The sequence below is a fragment of the Thermobia domestica genome, chromosome 9 (assembly GCF_964235325.1).
Source record: "Thermobia domestica chromosome 9, izTheDome1.hap1.1, whole genome shotgun sequence".
NCBI classification, from domain to species: Eukaryota; Metazoa; Arthropoda; class Insecta; order Zygentoma; family Lepismatidae; genus Thermobia; species Thermobia domestica.
Window position 1 is genome coordinate 237,857,253 of NC_137462.1, and position 17,577 is coordinate 237,874,829.

General features: G+C 36.8%; 1 long non-coding RNA gene across 1 annotated transcript in view; it reads right to left on the minus strand.

Moving 5' to 3' along the window:
- Nucleotides 1–17,014, minus strand: part of LOC145694240 (uncharacterized) — a 37,419-nt gene extending 20,405 nt beyond the window's left edge. The window contains exons 1-2 of the long non-coding RNA XR_014132972.1: nt 16,893–17,014; nt 3,556–3,617 (exon numbers count right to left, since the gene is read on the minus strand). This is a non-coding gene — a long non-coding RNA (uncharacterized LOC145694240). The remainder of the gene's footprint in view (nt 1–3,555; nt 3,618–16,892) is intronic.
- Between the last annotated feature and the right edge of the window lie 563 nt (nt 17,015–17,577).

Genomic DNA, 17,577 nt, shown 5'->3' on the forward strand with positions numbered 1-17,577 from the left:
GTCTCTGTTTAACAACACTCTCATGTCTTTTGCTTGCATCCCACCGCCACTCAAGCTGTTTTAGACACAAAAGTGATTGATAATTGTCCGCCGTTTGGAATGACATGTTATTCTACTGTTCCGCTGGAATCTCTAACCAAGCAAAAGACAAGTTTGGTATTTTTTGCTCGCGGGCACGCATATTGTCCCAAAAAAGAAACTACTGTTCTGTAAATAACTGCAAATAAAAGCGATATACTGAAAACGCAGTAAAGTGATAAGTGTAAAGTGCAGAGAACTATATCATCTTATTTCCATATTATCCCTCGAACATAGAGTATTGGATGGCGAAGGATAATGCAGGTACAGTAACATTTTGGCAACATTCGTAAATATATGTTTCACGCAAAAAATATTTGTTTCAAATTGCATATTACCTTGTTTACTCATTTACGTAAGAAAATATTGAAACCTCCCTAAGGCGGACACCTCTCTATAGCGGACAATTTTTTATTCCCCACGGCTGTCCGCTTTAGAGAGGTTTCACTGTATATATATATATATATATATATATATATATATATATATATATATATATATTGTTACACAGTTGTGCCTCGAAGTCCTAAGCCGGACTCCAAATTATGGGGCGAGACGCCCGCGCTTTTCAAATTGTGTGTGTGGTAAGGAAAAGAGAGATAGGGAGAACGGAGTCGGTTGAGGGTCAGATTGATTTAACAACCTGATGCCTCATTGACACCTATCCACACGCATGTATTAGTGGTATGACCCTAGCTTTGATTTACTCAGATCACAGAGCTGGGTCCTAGATGCAATATTTAGGGAATACCACGAAAGCAATAAATACATGAAATCTATTATGTAGTTAGAACTAGGTGTAAAATAAAAACCGTAAAAATAAATGTAAAATAGGAATTTCAATCCCGGCGTGATAGAGAAAAATCATAGAAAACACTAGAAGTCTTAACCACTATTGAGCATGCGCGTGAAGAAGTCTCTCCCAAGCTCGATGAGGCTCGTGACGTAGCGTTCGAGCTACGTCAGAAACTGGCAGAAATGCGTGGGACGTAACGCCTATATAAACGAGGCTTGTTCGCCACTCCGGTTGATTCTACGGACGACAGTCGACGAGTGTGTGTGCTCTCCAGTCCCGGACGCTTAGTAGAACATCAGGTATGTGATTATTTTTTCTAAGTTCCCCCTTTAACGCGAGATGAGCACTTTGAGAATGTTTGAGTCGAATACGAAGTCCCTTCAACTTGAGACCAAATTCCCTCTTCGAGAATTAACATTTTTCCCTTCGGGCCAATGCAAGTTGCGATGTATGAAGTTCATATTTCACTATTTTCCACAAATCGCGATTTAACATAAAAACCTTCTAGCACCCATTAAGTATTATAGGGGTTGTGTTCCCACTTGATGTAGTAAAAACTTCCAAGCTAGTATTCCAAGTAACCGATTTTGTAAAATTCATATGTATTCTTATTTTTAGTTTTTTTTTTAATAAACAGTCAAGTGGAATGGTCTCTTTAATTTAGTCAAGCTAATCCCACCTAACTAGATTCAGCTCACAGTCTTCATATGTTACCTGGGTTTCGATTTCCAGTACCAAGCTCTACCACTGTTAGTGCGCTTTCTCATCACCTTCGAACCAGTAAGCCTAAGACGTTGTCGAGACCGAGGCTAAAAGGGAGTTGGACTCCGAACCAACTTTGTGTTACTGGGTGGAGAGTGAAGAAGTGATCTCAATTACGATTTCACAAAAGAAAGTGTACACAATTGCTACGCCGATCTCAGAACAACAAAACATCATATATAACAATATATATATATATATATATATATATATATATATATATATATATATATATATATATATATATATATATATATATATATATATATATATATATATATGCGTGTGTGTGTGTATTTCTATTAGGCTTTCCAACATATCTAATGCTTTGAGTTAAAATCAGTAAATAATTTAGGAGGTGAATTTTTCCTATTCTGCATTTAAAGAGAAAAGTATATGATTCCATAACAAATAGATCCACGTTTTGTAAAACAAAATAGCAAAATTGGCAAATGATAAGACGTAAATCTGCAATTAAGTGTTCTTTTATTTCTTCGATGCACATCACTAATATTGTGATGCACATCATCAGTAGTAAAAGTGCAGACATGGATGTAATTTTGTGAATTTTTCTCTTTTGACTTGGAAGCTGAATGGTAAAAGTTATAGTAGCAAAAGTCAAGAAAATAAATTCTAAGTCTTTAAGTATTTCTTTTCAGGAACCTTAGATGAAAATAAATATCCAAACAGGAATTCCTGTTTCGCCTACATCTCAGATGAGATAGAGATAACACAAGAAATTGTCAGCATGGATGTAGCTGAAACAACAATAAACCAATCAAGATTGATATTAACCCTTACGATACCAAGGTGTTTTCTATAACGTAGCCTACCAAGGAGGGGCTCTTTGAACCCATAGAGCAAATTCAATTTCAAATTAAATTCTCAGATGTTTTATTAAATAATCAGTTACAAATGAAATAGTGTCCCCGTGGATAAGTGATTAAGGTCGTCGCCTTGCAATCAAAGGGTCCCGGGTTCGATTCCACAAGTGGGAACACAAGTGGTTTGGATCCCACGTTAAACTCTAGGTCCCGTTCTCTGGACGTCATAATCATCCCATGGAAGGAAATGGCAAACCACCATCGGTTCGTCTCGCCCAGGGACATTCGGGTTGAACACCACATCATCACAATTATCATCATCATTATAAATGAAATTATACATGTAGGTTATACAAATAGGTTATATTATTTTAGGCTACAAAAGGTTATTTTAGGGTACAATATTCGACTTCAGAATATTAGCACTGAAGCTACGAAAACACTGCAATGCTATAAATCAAAACACCTAACTCACAGGATGTTCAAAATACTAGTTCTATTTCCAGTACTGCAAAATAGACCACGTTCAACAATAACAAACAAAGTGACAATCACCAGTGTTGACAAGACCTTCAGTGTTGCAAAACATTAGTGTTGTCAGCCTAAGACATGCCAGTGTTTATTTGTAGCAGAAAAGAAACACCAAGCCGTAACGATATCTTAAGTCATAACGAGAAAAAGGTAACATGCACCACCAAGGGGGGGGGGGGGCTTGTTGAACCCAGTTCCCATTATTGCCCTATACAAAATAAACGAGAACCCGTTTAGAGCAAAATCAAGCAGGATTCTTTTATTAACATACCATTACACAATGTTAATTTTTTCGGATTCTTTTGTCCACGCAGAGAAGCACAATTCACAATATAATTGGCTGTGGGTTCAACGAACCCCCCCCCCTTGGTATCGTAAGGGTTAAATTACAAAATTTGTTTGGTTGTTTTACAAATTTACAGTAAATTAATAAGAAAGTATGATATTTATATTGTTAAAAATGTAATTTTACACCATTTCATATTAGTAATTTTACTTTATAGGTGTAAATTGATTTACATAGAGGAGTGGCAAACAGATTACCAGCGTTTTCTGTAAATTTACCTATGTAATTTTTTACAATGTAGGATCGAGTCAAAAATCCCACTGAACCACTGCGGCTTCTCCTAAAAAAAAAAAAAAAAAAAAGCATTACACATAAATCGATCTATGGAATTACCATAACATTTGTAAATTTATAGTAATCAAAAAAAATCTTGTAAATAAAATAAACAAATGTGTGCACAGAGGCGTTTGGATGTTTTATTATTATTATTATTATTATTATTATTATTATTATTATTATTATTATTATTATTATTATTATTATTATTATTATTATTATTATTATTATCACTGAATCATGCAAACGTCGTTGTTGTTATTTCTCACACTTCTGTTCGCCAATTATCATTGTTTAGCTTAAAAGACTGAGAGTTTATATTATCTTGTTGACTACATACATCGTATAATTGGCATAGCTTAAGACACGTGTACAATACTAGTTTTGTGTGCCTGTTTCATTGTGCTAGATTAAAAATTTCCCATGCATCATCCAGTAAAGAATCCGTCTCTTTTCTCTTGTCATTGGATTGTATCTCACGTGCGTTCAAACAAAACAGAGCCAAAACGGAAAGAAACAATAAAAAAGAAACACCGCAGACAACACATATTTACCAGTAGCATGTACTTTCTTATCAACGTCATGTTTTCGTTTTCTTCTCTTTTTAAGACATTTTTCCATACTTTCTAGTATAATCTACAGTTTCTCTTGTTTTTACTAAGACGTCTGCTTAAAAATGAAAGTGTCATGATATTACCTTATGGTCCCTGAAACATTGTATAGAGTAAAACAATCAAGTTAGAGTACTTCACCCATCTTCTCGTACGAGAGTCAGTCTGTAGGAATGAGTAATCCAGCAATGGCAAATCATTTTTATTTTCTCTTCCTTCATATTTAAAACTATTATTTATTATCTAAAGTTTTAGCTGATATATTGGTCAACAAACCAAACGTTTTAAACAAAGAACTAACGCTGATGTCACTGGTAAAGCAAAAGTATCCACAATGGGTAGAGCTATGGAGGCATGGGAGACATTGGCGCCCAACTTTTTGACAAAAATTAAAAGTACCACCTATAAGATGGTCACCTACCAAGACCTGTCAACACAGGTCCAAGACCGACCAGAAGGTCTGCCCCCTCCCATGGTGTCCACGCTTGGATAAACTTCTACAATGTTTACTACTATAAGCTGAAACACACATGCATATAGTTTTATACATAAAGAAATATGGTAATAAAATAATTCTCGATGATAACTTTGTTCAAAATAATTCCGTTTTGATGTAATCTATACATATAGAAATGAAAGTAATTATGTTTTCACTTCATAACTCTTGAACCACCCGACCTATCTCGATCAAATTTTCAATATAGATTAGGTTCGGGCCTGGAATGTTTTTTACCGTTGCACTTCGACAATGCTACTTAGAAGAGGGTGAAAAGTGGGAGATATTTAAAAATGATCGAAAATGACCAATATTAGTATCGAAACCATTGTTTTCGGGGTCGCTGAGACAAACAGTGACACTTCTGATGCAATTTAAATCCAGATTTAGCCCTTCATGTCCAAAATGAAACCTATTCTCCCCGTGCGAAGAACGGGTATTCTGCTAGTACGTTATACATTTTCTTTGAGACTGTACAATCGTCCCCACTGTTTTGGGTTAATCTTTTCAAGAATGAAAGGGTCAATTACTCCTGTCCACGCTACCTTAAAAAAACACGTTCTAGTCAATTTTCGCACAAAATATATTTGATGTTGAAGTATACGTATTGTGATATATATTTCCATGATATATATTTCCATTGAAACTTCCAAATCATCTTGGCTACATAGAGTTAAAATTCGTGAAGAATAAAGAATAGTATTTGCCCCTCAACTATGTTCCACGCTAGCTTTTGTTAAAAAAAAAAAGAGAAAGAAAAAGAAAACATAAATCGAATTTAATAGAACATAGTGTAAAGAGAAACATTTAAATTGGAAATAGGGAGGGCAAATCAACATTTCTTTCTGTCTAGACCGTTAGATGCTGAACCATGCCGGAGATATTACGAATGTCTTCTACTGTATGTAGAACATTGAGTATAAGTGTTTCGACCCAGCTAATATTGTCTATAGTTATGTGAGAAGTGTCGCGTATGTTTGCTTACTGCAATAGATTTTGCTGATTTATCTTTACAGGAAAAACAATATAATTAATGAAACTTAGGTACCTGTTTCATTCACTGCATAGCTATCGATTCCGATACATAATGACTAGTTTTAACTATACCTGAAATTAATTTTGTGTTTTTGCTAATTGCGTTCCTTTGGCAAGAAAACATATGTGTATATAAGGTAAGGATGTTATGTAAACCGACATACCTGTTTTCACTGGACTTTAAACTAACGTAGCTGTACTTGGCTATGATGTATGAAATCGTAAAGTGCAAATGAAATTTTGCATGTTGTCTTCCGGTGACACAATCTGACGACACAAATGGAGCATCACTTGAAGGATCAATTCCCAAAGCACCTGAAGAGAAGAGTTGGTTCTGTGCGTATCTTGGAAAACCAGGTGCAACCGACTAATAAGGTGGGCCGAAAAAATTGAAAATTGAGTCTTCAAGTCAACACAACAGCGAAGTTGCGAATTGGAAAGGCTAAAAAGGGGTGAAAAGGGAAAAAAAATCGGTTTATATCTTCCGGTCGCTAATGTGCTCTAATGTTTGCCGAAATATGGAAAGATTCACATAACTACAATATTTTTTATCTTACTATTAGTCTAAAATTATTTGTTATTAAACGTTTAAACTTGTATTCAACAAAGAAAACGAAAACAAATTCTTGAACTGTTTTCTATCTTTATTTGTAAATTATGTTCCAAACGTTCATTAAATTTGAAGACAATGCGCGACCGGAAGATGTTGATGGATTTACATAATTTTTAAACATTATCTTCTGTGGTTCTAGTACATAAGAATTTGAACTATTCCATTTGGGAAGAGGCTAATTTAAAATTTTTGAACATTATTATAAAAATGTGAAATCTTCCAAATTACGACAAACTTTAGAGCACGTGCGCGACCGGAAGATATAAATCGATTTTATTTCTTTTTTCACTACATTTTAGTCTCCCCAATTTGCAACTTTTCCGCGGTATTGCAACTTGAAAAAGGAATTCGGTCCACCCTATTACGCATAAGCTTTTAAATTGACGCATATCATTTCGTTCTATTCTGTGAGATCGACCGACTAGCGTATGTCTGATCTTTATATATTTCTTTTTGGTTAACGGTAATAGGTATAATATTGTAGCATTTGTGCCTTTTAAACTGACTACGTATAACAATATAGTGACTACGACGACTCTTGAGGCCTCAGCTCTACATGAATCACTGAGCTCTATATGAATCATAAAACTGCTTTCGCTCACATATGATCGATCGGAAGAATTAGATACCATTCCTGGAATGACCTTCCAAACACATATTTGAGAAAAACTGAACATATTTGAGAAAAACTTAGAGACCCCATCAGGAAGTCGCGGTCGGAAAGACGGTTTGCCGCCGTCGACGGTGGCTGGCAGCCGGAGCCAGCCGACACCTTTCCGCGGTGGCACGACGATCTACTTGCTCAAAGTTGCCGACCTTTTGCCGAGGCGGCAAGCAGTTGAAAAACGTGAAATAAAATGACCTTTGCCGAATGTTGCCGACAGTCAGAGTCGGCAAAACAGTCGGAAAGGCCTCTTTCCGACCCTCTGCCGACTCCTTACGCCGGCCTCTTTTCGACGGCGGAGCCGACGCATTTAATGCTCATTTCCGGCTGTCTGCCGACTGCTCGGCAAGGCAACTATTCGTCGCGGTCGAAAATCGCGCGGAAAATCGCCGATGTTCGGTCCCGGCACTCCGACCGCGGCATCTGGTCGGCATGGACAAATTGTCCGACTGTAGGCGGCAGGATCCTAATGGGGGAACATGGGAAATGAGCGAAAAAGACACACCACTTAAACAACTGTAACACAAACACTAACAATTATTCGTATTTAATAGTAACAAAAAAAATAGCAAAAATATTGTAATGTCTGGTTTCTATTGTCGGAATTCCTACTCTCAGTCGCTTCGGGGCTTTGTGGTTCTTAACCTCTCTCTGCTTGCTTCGGAACATTGGGATTCCTAATCCACTGTACCTAACTTGCTTCGTAGGTCTGTGGAGATCCTGCCCTAGGCTGCTCGGGCTTTGGGTCACCTCTCTCTACATTATATTAGACAAATTACATTATTGTACAGCGGGAGACACTTCTAAATGGTACAGCCATATGGAGATTTACGGCTAAGGTGTACCATTTAGAAGTGTCCCACGCTGTACATAAAATATTGTTTATAGAGGATTTTTATAATAAAAACCGGTGATGGGAAATGATTCCGGACTGTAATTTGCTCCACCTACTCCTACACATGCCGAACTTTACAATATGAAAGAACCACAAGAATAACAACAAAATTAAACTTAGCGGCAATCTGACAACACTGTACTCTCAGGAAATGTTCTCCATATAGCACAAAAGACGACACCGCCAAAATTTCATAGGTGAGGGTTGACGACAGGGACAAACACTCGCATTTTATTGGGTGGCGAAATTTGTTAAATCTCGGTCGAACTTCACGACTGACGCTATCACTATATTATTAGTTATAATTTCCGTTCCACAAGTATTTGGACAGCTATTCACTATATAGTTAAGATCTTATATAGTACATAATAAAATTTTACAAGGAGTTCTTTTCTCTCATTCAATAATGTCTTAGGATGTAGGTATTGGGATCTGCATTCTATTCGTGCCATACTTCAAATATGTAAACAAAAATAGATGTATGCATGTCATCATGTACTATACCTATATTTTACGTTTCATCATACCTAGATATAATTTAACACAGTAACAACCATAGTTTATAAAACTGCATATTTTTCATTCTTGGCCTTTAGTTCCAATTTAGAGGGGGGGAAATAAGGTGATGTGCCAGTTTTAGTACTTTTTTCTGTATGTTCTATGATGTTTTCCCACTATCACACTGCTTGGGGAGAAAATAATGAATAATGAGACAGTGGACTTAATAATTCCCAACGATATATATTTCTCAAAATTTCATAAAAAATACCCTTATTTTTTTAAAGCATAGTTATGGTTGGTAGTGAATAAGTCACGTTCCTTATTCAATACTAAATTATATGAACTTATGGTGTACTACACCGTGTCCGTGAATTTTCTTGGTTTTCTGCTTCCTCCCCATTTTCATTAAACCAATTATTATCATTAATCATCCATATTCTTTAGCCTACACGGCATAACGTCGGACTTAAAAAAAATATTTTGAACTAATTTTAAGCACCCACCATTGCCGGGTCTTAACGAAGAACCTGGAGTTGCCACGCTTAGGGTAATCGCTAGCGTTCTCGTCGGTGATGCGAGCGGGCCAGGTTCGATTCCCTGTGGGGACACTCGGACGGAATTAGCTTTTGCAGGCCACGCACCCTGAGTAATGTTTACCTTATTCACACGAGGCAAATGCAGGGATGATGCCTAAAATACAGGTCCCAGGCCGCTTCCTTCCTTCTCTATGCTCGGATAGTGTGATCGGTAAACGACGTAATCCGTTATGCGGACGGGCTAATGTGCTCATAGATGCCCAAAGCCCAGAAATGTAATCCGTAAATGTAAGCATTGTCGTTTCCAAGTCTTAATTCAGAACCTGAACACAAAAGAGAGAAGTCAATTGCCCGGGAATTTATCCGTTGCTGATTTTATACGCCCGCACATCCCCGCAGCATGTAATGAGAATTGCATACATGTAAGGCGTTCTTAGAAGCTGCGAGAAACTTACAGTTTCACCCCACAAAGTAAAGTCTCCCCCAAGCCGAAAATTTGAAAAAAGAAAACAAGGCTTCGCATGCGCATAGTTCTAGTGAAGTTCTATCTGGGTCGCTCTAGGTGACCCTTTTTTATGAGAAAAGCTTATGCGTTTCAGATCAAACACTATGGGCCAAACTTTAGACTATGTAATGGAAGCTCTTGATCCTAATACAGAGAAACGACCCCCTAGATACTTTAGTTTGGCTTTGATGCCAAAAAAAAAAAAAAAAAAAATCTAATACTCATAGAATTATATAACAATGTTTTTTAAACCAATATGTGAGATACGCAGTTTTACATATTGTTACATTAAGTTTTACTGCCATTTCGCTTTTAAATATCTTTGCAAAAACAGGAAACACGCAGATATTTTCATCTTGACATTGTTCATCACCATCATCACGATAGGCATTCTGCCCTTATTGGCAGGTCACATGCCCCAGCTGAGAAGCTTTCATGCTCCACGGTCTTCCTCTAACCTCTTTGTCTTTAGGTGTGATCTGTTTTTATATCGTCCATTAATTGTAGTCTTCTTAGCCCTCTCCCACTCTTTCCTGCCACAATATCATCTAGCACATCACTCATGATACAATTTCTTCTTAGGCAATGTCCCATCCAGTTTCTCTTTCACATCTCAATAATATCTAAAAGTTTTTTTTTTCTTCCCAACCATTTCTAACAGCCTGTCATTCGTTTCCCGCTCGATCCAACTAATTCTTTCTATTCTTCTCCACACTCACATTTCGAAGGCTCCCAGTCGTTTACAATCACTTTTACGTAACGTCCATGTTTCCGCCCTATACAGTACAACACTCCACACTAAGCATCAAGAGAATGTTAGAAAATTAGAGGAAGGGCTTTGAAGAATATGGGATGAAATACCTACATCGACATTACTAGAATCTTGTTAATGTTCAGTGCAGGTAGAATCTATTCTTTCCTTTTTAGTTAAGAAACAAATGTAATATAGGATTATTATTATTATTATTATTATTATTATTATTATTATTATTATTATTATTATTATTATTATTATTATTATTATTATTATTATTATTATTATTGAATTAAATTTTTAAGCTGAAGGAGACTAACTAAATACATTTAAAAATTGCTAAAATTGCACGTCAGTAGAAACCTGGTATGGAGTAGGGATGGCCACATTTTCCGGAAAAACGGAAAACGGAAAATATTTTTTCCGGAAACCGGAAAATTGAAAACGGAAAACGGAAAATTTTCCGGAAAAACGGAAACGGAAACGGAAAATTTTCCGGAAAATGAAAATGTTCACTTGGAATAGTGACATTGGTCGTCTTACATTAAGAAATATACCGAAAAATGCTACGCGAAAACAAGTAAATGAGGCAATGCTCTTCACCATCTATTGCTATAGAAACGCAATTCAAACTTAACAGTGGACAGGAGAGGAAAGGTCGAGTAAATCAGCGACGAAACATTCCTTCCTGCTACATCTATTTGTACACTTGCTTAATCATATACTTGTTTTTGTTTGCGTGAGGGCTTGCAGATCATTCGTTTGCACCAGGAAATTCCGATCATGCGTGAGTTTCGGGGAATCCCCGATTATGCTTGTACCTGATGGCAGAACAATGGCAGTAAAGAGAGCTGGCAGTGTGTTATTAATACAACTGGTATGTTTATATTCCAACCATTTCTTCATTGCTTATCGGTGATCTGTCAAGGTCACAGATCCTGGGGGGCCGGGGGCAGCCCCCTCAAATTTCATGTGGACTCCGCATTGTATTTATAAATATACAATATTTTGCACAATTTGAATTCAGTTTGTCTTAAAACCCTCATATATACCTTCTGCATCTGAATGGATCCCCAAAGTTACAGAGAAATCGGCGCCCTAGATTCTAAGGAATCCACACGCAGTAGTATTGGCGGGAGTACACTACGGATTCCAACTGAGCTCAGGCGTTAGTACATCGGATAAACATTCAGAAGACAATGTTCGATTTGAGCGCCCTACCCGTCCCGACTGTTTTTTTTCTGTAAGTTTATTAGTCAACAGAGTTGGTGTGGGTCAATGAAAACTTGACCCACGACCCACTGACCCACCACCAACCGTGACCCACGACCCACTCTGACCCACCACCCACCATGAACCACTCTCATCCGTTGTGACCTACTCTGACTCACCAAAATACATCGTCATCAACTCTGAACACGATCCACGGCCTCTTCTGTACTGACTAAAGACTTTACACTTGTAATAAAACAAGACTGTAAAATTGTCACTAATCGGAGTTTGAATTTCTAGTCAATCACTCAATAATGGTGAATCTGACCTTTACGATATTAAATGGTAATGTGTTTATCAGTGAGGAAATTGAAGCACTTTGAGGCGGGGGAAAATTAGTGTGTGCCTAAAATATACTTGTACTAAGAGAGTATTCTTGCAAGTGTTAATTTCTGAACGCTTTCCAAAAGAAACTTCTATTCACAGGAAAGTACCCCTGTACAATATGGAAAAGGTTATGGTTTCTCAGTTTACAGTATTTTTTCACAAAAGACTTGAAAATCAGTTTTTCATACTGTATAAAGGTGCTCGAGTACTCTTTGAGAGAGCATCTCCATAAAGTATGCTCATAATTGTAATTTGTGTAATCACTAAAACGCCACGTTAAATTTAAGTTACCACCTTAAAACCAATCTGAAATCGGGTTTATTTCCTGTTGGTCTCCAGAACTTTTTCGTGGTAAATCATCCGCAGCGGTATGATGTGCATCCTTCAGCCAAGAAATAACTACAGTAGCTCATCTACTTTGAGCTTTCTAGCGGTGAGCCATTAACATTGATGAACAACAAGTTAGACAATGTCCGAGCACTTAGTCTATTTCTAATATCAGTCATCTGTAAATTCATAAGGGAAAATCTCAGTTCGCACTCTGTCGTGGAAATTGATAATACTTCTACCCAATTCTACAACTCCTCATCGACAATCTGCTTGTTAGACTTAAGTCTGATAACGATTTTTCTTGATCAGTTTTGAAATACTCAGCAAGAAGTATCATCTCTCTATCACCATAGAACATCTTTTCCATATCGACAATGTCAGTTGGCAATGAGAAACTTCATCTACCACACCTTCGATAGGGAATCTTGTGCATAAATTATCAATTAAAGCCTGATAAACTGATGATTTCATATTTGTTTATATATTTAATTTTTGTAATTACATATGAAAGTTTGATGCCATTACCAAGTTTCCTCCCCCCCTCTAGAAAGCGAAAGGGAACGAGATTCCTGGAAAATGTTCAGAGGTGAATGGGAATTTCCCTCTTTCTTCCCTTTCAATTACCACACTGCTGTTTACCATGGACCTAATTACGATGAATTTCAATTAAATTATCATAGTATAATTATTTCCTTGATGAATTATTGATACTTTTCAGTGGAAAAAAGGATGAAATTTGAAAGTCCCAAACCAAGGTAAGTAGACCAACGTAAAGGGGAAAAAAAGTAAAATTTTCCATATAATTATGTGTACAATCCAAACTTAAACTTTCCATGTAATTAAGCTTACAGTACAAATTTTATGCCTATTTTTTCTCACAACTTTGTGGGTTGATTGCCCTGTGCTGTAAGCGCTCCATATAATAAACATAAGCTTCAACAATTATCATAGTAGAAAGCAATTGATATATGAAGCAAAGCACTGTAGTTTTTGTTGCTGATTTTTTCTTAACTAATATCGATCGTTTTCGATCATTTTTACAAACCAACTCACTATCAATTTTCCATATATAGAAAGTGCCCCCCTCCACAAAGGAGAATTTAAAAAAAATACTAGGACACATTATGTTTATTTTCAATAAAGAGCTAATACACTGAATTTCAGCTCCGTAAGTTTAACGGCTTGCAAGATACTCATTTTCTTTTCGCACAAGTTCGGATCCTCACTACCTCCTTAGAATATTATGTATTATAATGAAAGCAACATAACATCTCAGTTTGGATTAAGGCCTAACTATATACCAAATGTCATTTCATTTGATTTTGCAATTTGACCGTGATAATCAGGCACACATAGTTACATTCAATTTTTATGTAATCATTTATATATTAGAATGATTCAAAAATGTATTTTTTCCAGTAGTTAGCTCCTCTAAAAACTCACAGGTCTCGAAAGCCAAGTAGTAGTATAAGTCCTATTGCTATTATTACAATTACAAATATCAATGTCCAAAAGTGCCTGAAGTTCCTTTTTCACTTGGTTAGATAAACTCACCTCAGGCATGTAGACAGAAACAAATGGAAAAGGAAGAGAAATGAAGTCTTGAAAATAAAACGGAGACAAATTTACCAGTCTTCAGAAGATACTGTCTACAATGCAGTGAGCAGATAGGGTCGGTAGATCAGACTGAGTCGGTGGGTCGCAGTGGGTCATGGTGGGTGGTAGGTCGCAGTAGGTCACGGTGGGTGGTGGGTTGCAGTGGGTCATGGTGGGTGGTGAGTCGCAGTGGGTCACGGTGGGTGGTGGGTCACAGTGGGTCACATCTGTTGACCCACTCAGAAAACTTGACCCACTTGACCCACCGACCCACTGACCCACTCCATCTCTGCATCCGACCTGTGCCATAGACTTTTTAACCCTAAGATAAACTCAATTCTACTGATGTAATTCAATTTTACACTTTACTCTAGTGTTACCCCCATCTTGCAACTATAAGCGTCACGAATTCCAAATACCGGTACTATTGACTACAAATACCATAGTATGTAGCACTACTTGAAACTAGCGCCAGCTATTCATATAATGATCTATTCCACATAATTCTCTTCGTAACTTTTTCCGCTAATTTCTCTTAAACTGAAGGACGATTCAACCTAGTCATCGATACATCAATTCAGTTCTCAATGCTGACTTATTATCTATGTTTCTGTATGCATTTGAAAGTTTTACTTATTATTCTACATAATGTTTTGTCACTAAATTGTCAACTCCTACTGCAATCAAAGTGTTTATTTTTTATTTTTATTTCAGAAATCTAGGTGATTTCTGAAATATGATAATCTAGATGCTGCTACCTCTATATCTCAGATTATCGCTTCACCTGGCGCACGCTCAAATGCATCTAAAGTTACAGAAAGATCCCAGAAAAACTGTTTTACAAATAAGGGAACATAGTAGTATCTAAGAAACAGAAAAGAATTCTGTCTTATCTCAGAGACCCTAAACCTTGTTCTTCCGCAAGAGCAGAAGTGCTTGATAGTAAAATAAGTAATATGGTACCAAAGGATCTTCTTCCTTTGCCTTTCGTTGAAGCAATTCGGTTTCTTGAATTTATGAATGAAGTAGAACCAAGTTACCACTCCCATCCAGGCAAACTGTGACTCGCCGTATTGAGGCCTTGTTTTCTAAGGAGAAGTGTGGCTGCGGAATCGATTGATTTGACAACAGATAGCTGGGCTTCGTATGCTACGGACAGTTACATTACAATCACAGCCCACTATATGCTTCCATATACGTTCAATAAGTTCAGTCCTTTAAATAATTGAAATAGAAGTGAGGCACACAAGGGTAAACCTAACTCAGCACTTAGCCCATGTTGCAGAGTAGTGGAATATTTTAGATAAAATACATGCAATTGTCTATGACAATGCTAGTAATATCACAAGTGCGGTACGAGAACTTCCGTATGCAAGCATATGTTGTTTTGCTCAGACCCTACAAATCTGTATAAATAAGGGTCTTGCAATATAATAAATCGAGAAAATGTTAAGTGTTGTTAGTCGGATTGTTTCCCACTTTAAACATAGTACGTTGGCAACGTCAGAACTGGAAAAACAGTAAAGGTTATTAGAATTGGAAGTACATTTCCTTATACAGCAAGTTAAAACTCGGTGGAACAGCATACATGGAATGCTTGAGAGATCGATAGAACAAAGAAGAGCTCTTAACAATGAATTATCAGATAGAAATGTAACAAAGGCGTCAGATTGCAAGAAGTTTAACCCTTTAAGGATATCCGCTTTCTGACGTAAATTTTAGACTTTCACTCAAACAGCTACTGCTTCCTTACTATTTATTGTAGGATCATGGTTCATACCTCGTTTTTCTCACGATAGAGCATGCTTGCCAACGGTACCACGTGTCCGTATCATAAACCTTAACCAGAAAAACCGAAAAGAAAAGGAATTTTTCTGAAAAAAATCACCCCTTCGTAACACTTGCGCCCCTCGGGCCCGGCCCCGGTTTCACGTAGGGATCTAAAAAAAACTGATAAATACCCAAAGGTACACACAATCCTTATGCAAGTTTCAATCTGATATCTTGAAAACTAAAGGCGTGAAAAAGTTTTGAAATTTGCCTTAAGAAAAAAAAGTCACGTCCCTTCGCACCACTTGGCGCCGCCAAGTTGACCATCAGGTTCCAAAACGCATCTGCGGTGTTCTTAGGTCCATCCTTGACTTGAAAAATAAAAAAAAATCCCGGCCTAAATACCTGTTATAGAACCTAAATAAGCGGTCAAAGACGATAGTACGCCATGGTATATAAATATACCAGAACTCTTAAAAAGGTTCAACTTCCTACAGACTAGGGATGACCACATTTTCAGGGAAAACGGAAAACGGAATATAATTCTTCCGGAAACTGGAAAATTAGAAAGGAAAGACGGAAAATTTTCCGGAAAAACGGAAACGGAATTTTTTTCGGAAAATCGGAAACGGAAAATTTTCCGGAAAACAGAAACGGAAAATTTTCCGGAAAAACGGAAACGGAAAATTTACCGGAAAAACGGAAACGGAAAATTTTCCGGAAAATCGGAAGACGGAAAATTTTCCGGAAAAACGGAAAAACGGAAGACGGAAAATTTTCCGGAAAATCGGAAAACGGAAAATTTTCCGGAAAAACGGAAAATGAAAATGTGATTTCCGGAAACCGGAAAACTCTTTTTCCGGAAATGGCCATCCCTAGTATGGATCCATTTGTATCAAAACAAAAATCTAAAAATAACAACCTTGGAAATTAGTTGAAATTAAGAATTCGATTTTCTCTCCCTCTCTCTGTCTCTCTCTCACACACACATATATATATATATATATATATATATATATATATATATATATATATATATATATATATATATATATATATATATATATATATATACACAAAACACACACAAACATACAGATAAACTGTCTCTCTCTCACGCACACACACAAACTGTGTAGGGCGAGGTAGGGGTGTATATGACAATACTCACTAAACTCTTAGAATATCACTACTTGAATAATAATAATAATAATAATAATAATAATAATAATAATAATAATAATAATAATAATAATAATAATAATAATAATAATAATAATAATAATAATGGGCTCTACAATTAACTGTCGTTCTTTACTTTCTTGAATTATTCAGTTAACATAAGAAATAATATAAAAAGTAAACTATTACTACCTGGAAGTAAACGTGGTAAATAAATCAACCTTTCTACATGTTTCTCTTTGGAAGACTGTTCGATTACACTCTGGTAGTTTGCTGCTCCACAAATAGGCGGCAGCACAAGACGCTCGTGTAATATAGGTCTTTCGAATGAAGCAAGAAGCGAAGAACATGGAACAAGTATAAAAGTGAGAGTGGAGGGGAAAGTATACACGAAGAGCAAAGGATTAGTTGTCACAACCAAATCCTCTTTCTCGTTATCATATTCATGCGATACAATTACAAGACTGGAGTGCCCCAACAAACATGGAAAACCTCCGAGGATTATGCAAAGCTCAAAGAGTAAGAGAGGGAAGGGAGTAGATTGGGTTTGTGTGAGCCCACTCTATCTCTTGTTTCTGTATAGCCCTTTGCGTACATTTAAAGGCACGAGCAAAATGTTTTCTCTTTGCTCATCTGAGGAAATCTCTCAATGTTGACTGAAGACTGGGAAGTGGAAGTCTTAGGCACGAAAGACACGGAAAGGGATTTGTTTTATCGATAGCAGAGAAGAGCAAGGATAAAAGCGTAGCCGTCTTTAAGAGTTCGAACTAAAATAGATAAAACTACCGCTTACCGCTCATGAACCGATAACCTTCACAAGTACAGGTCTTAGCATTTTCATCAGAGCTCGGTTTATCCTCTTGTATACTGTAAAAGA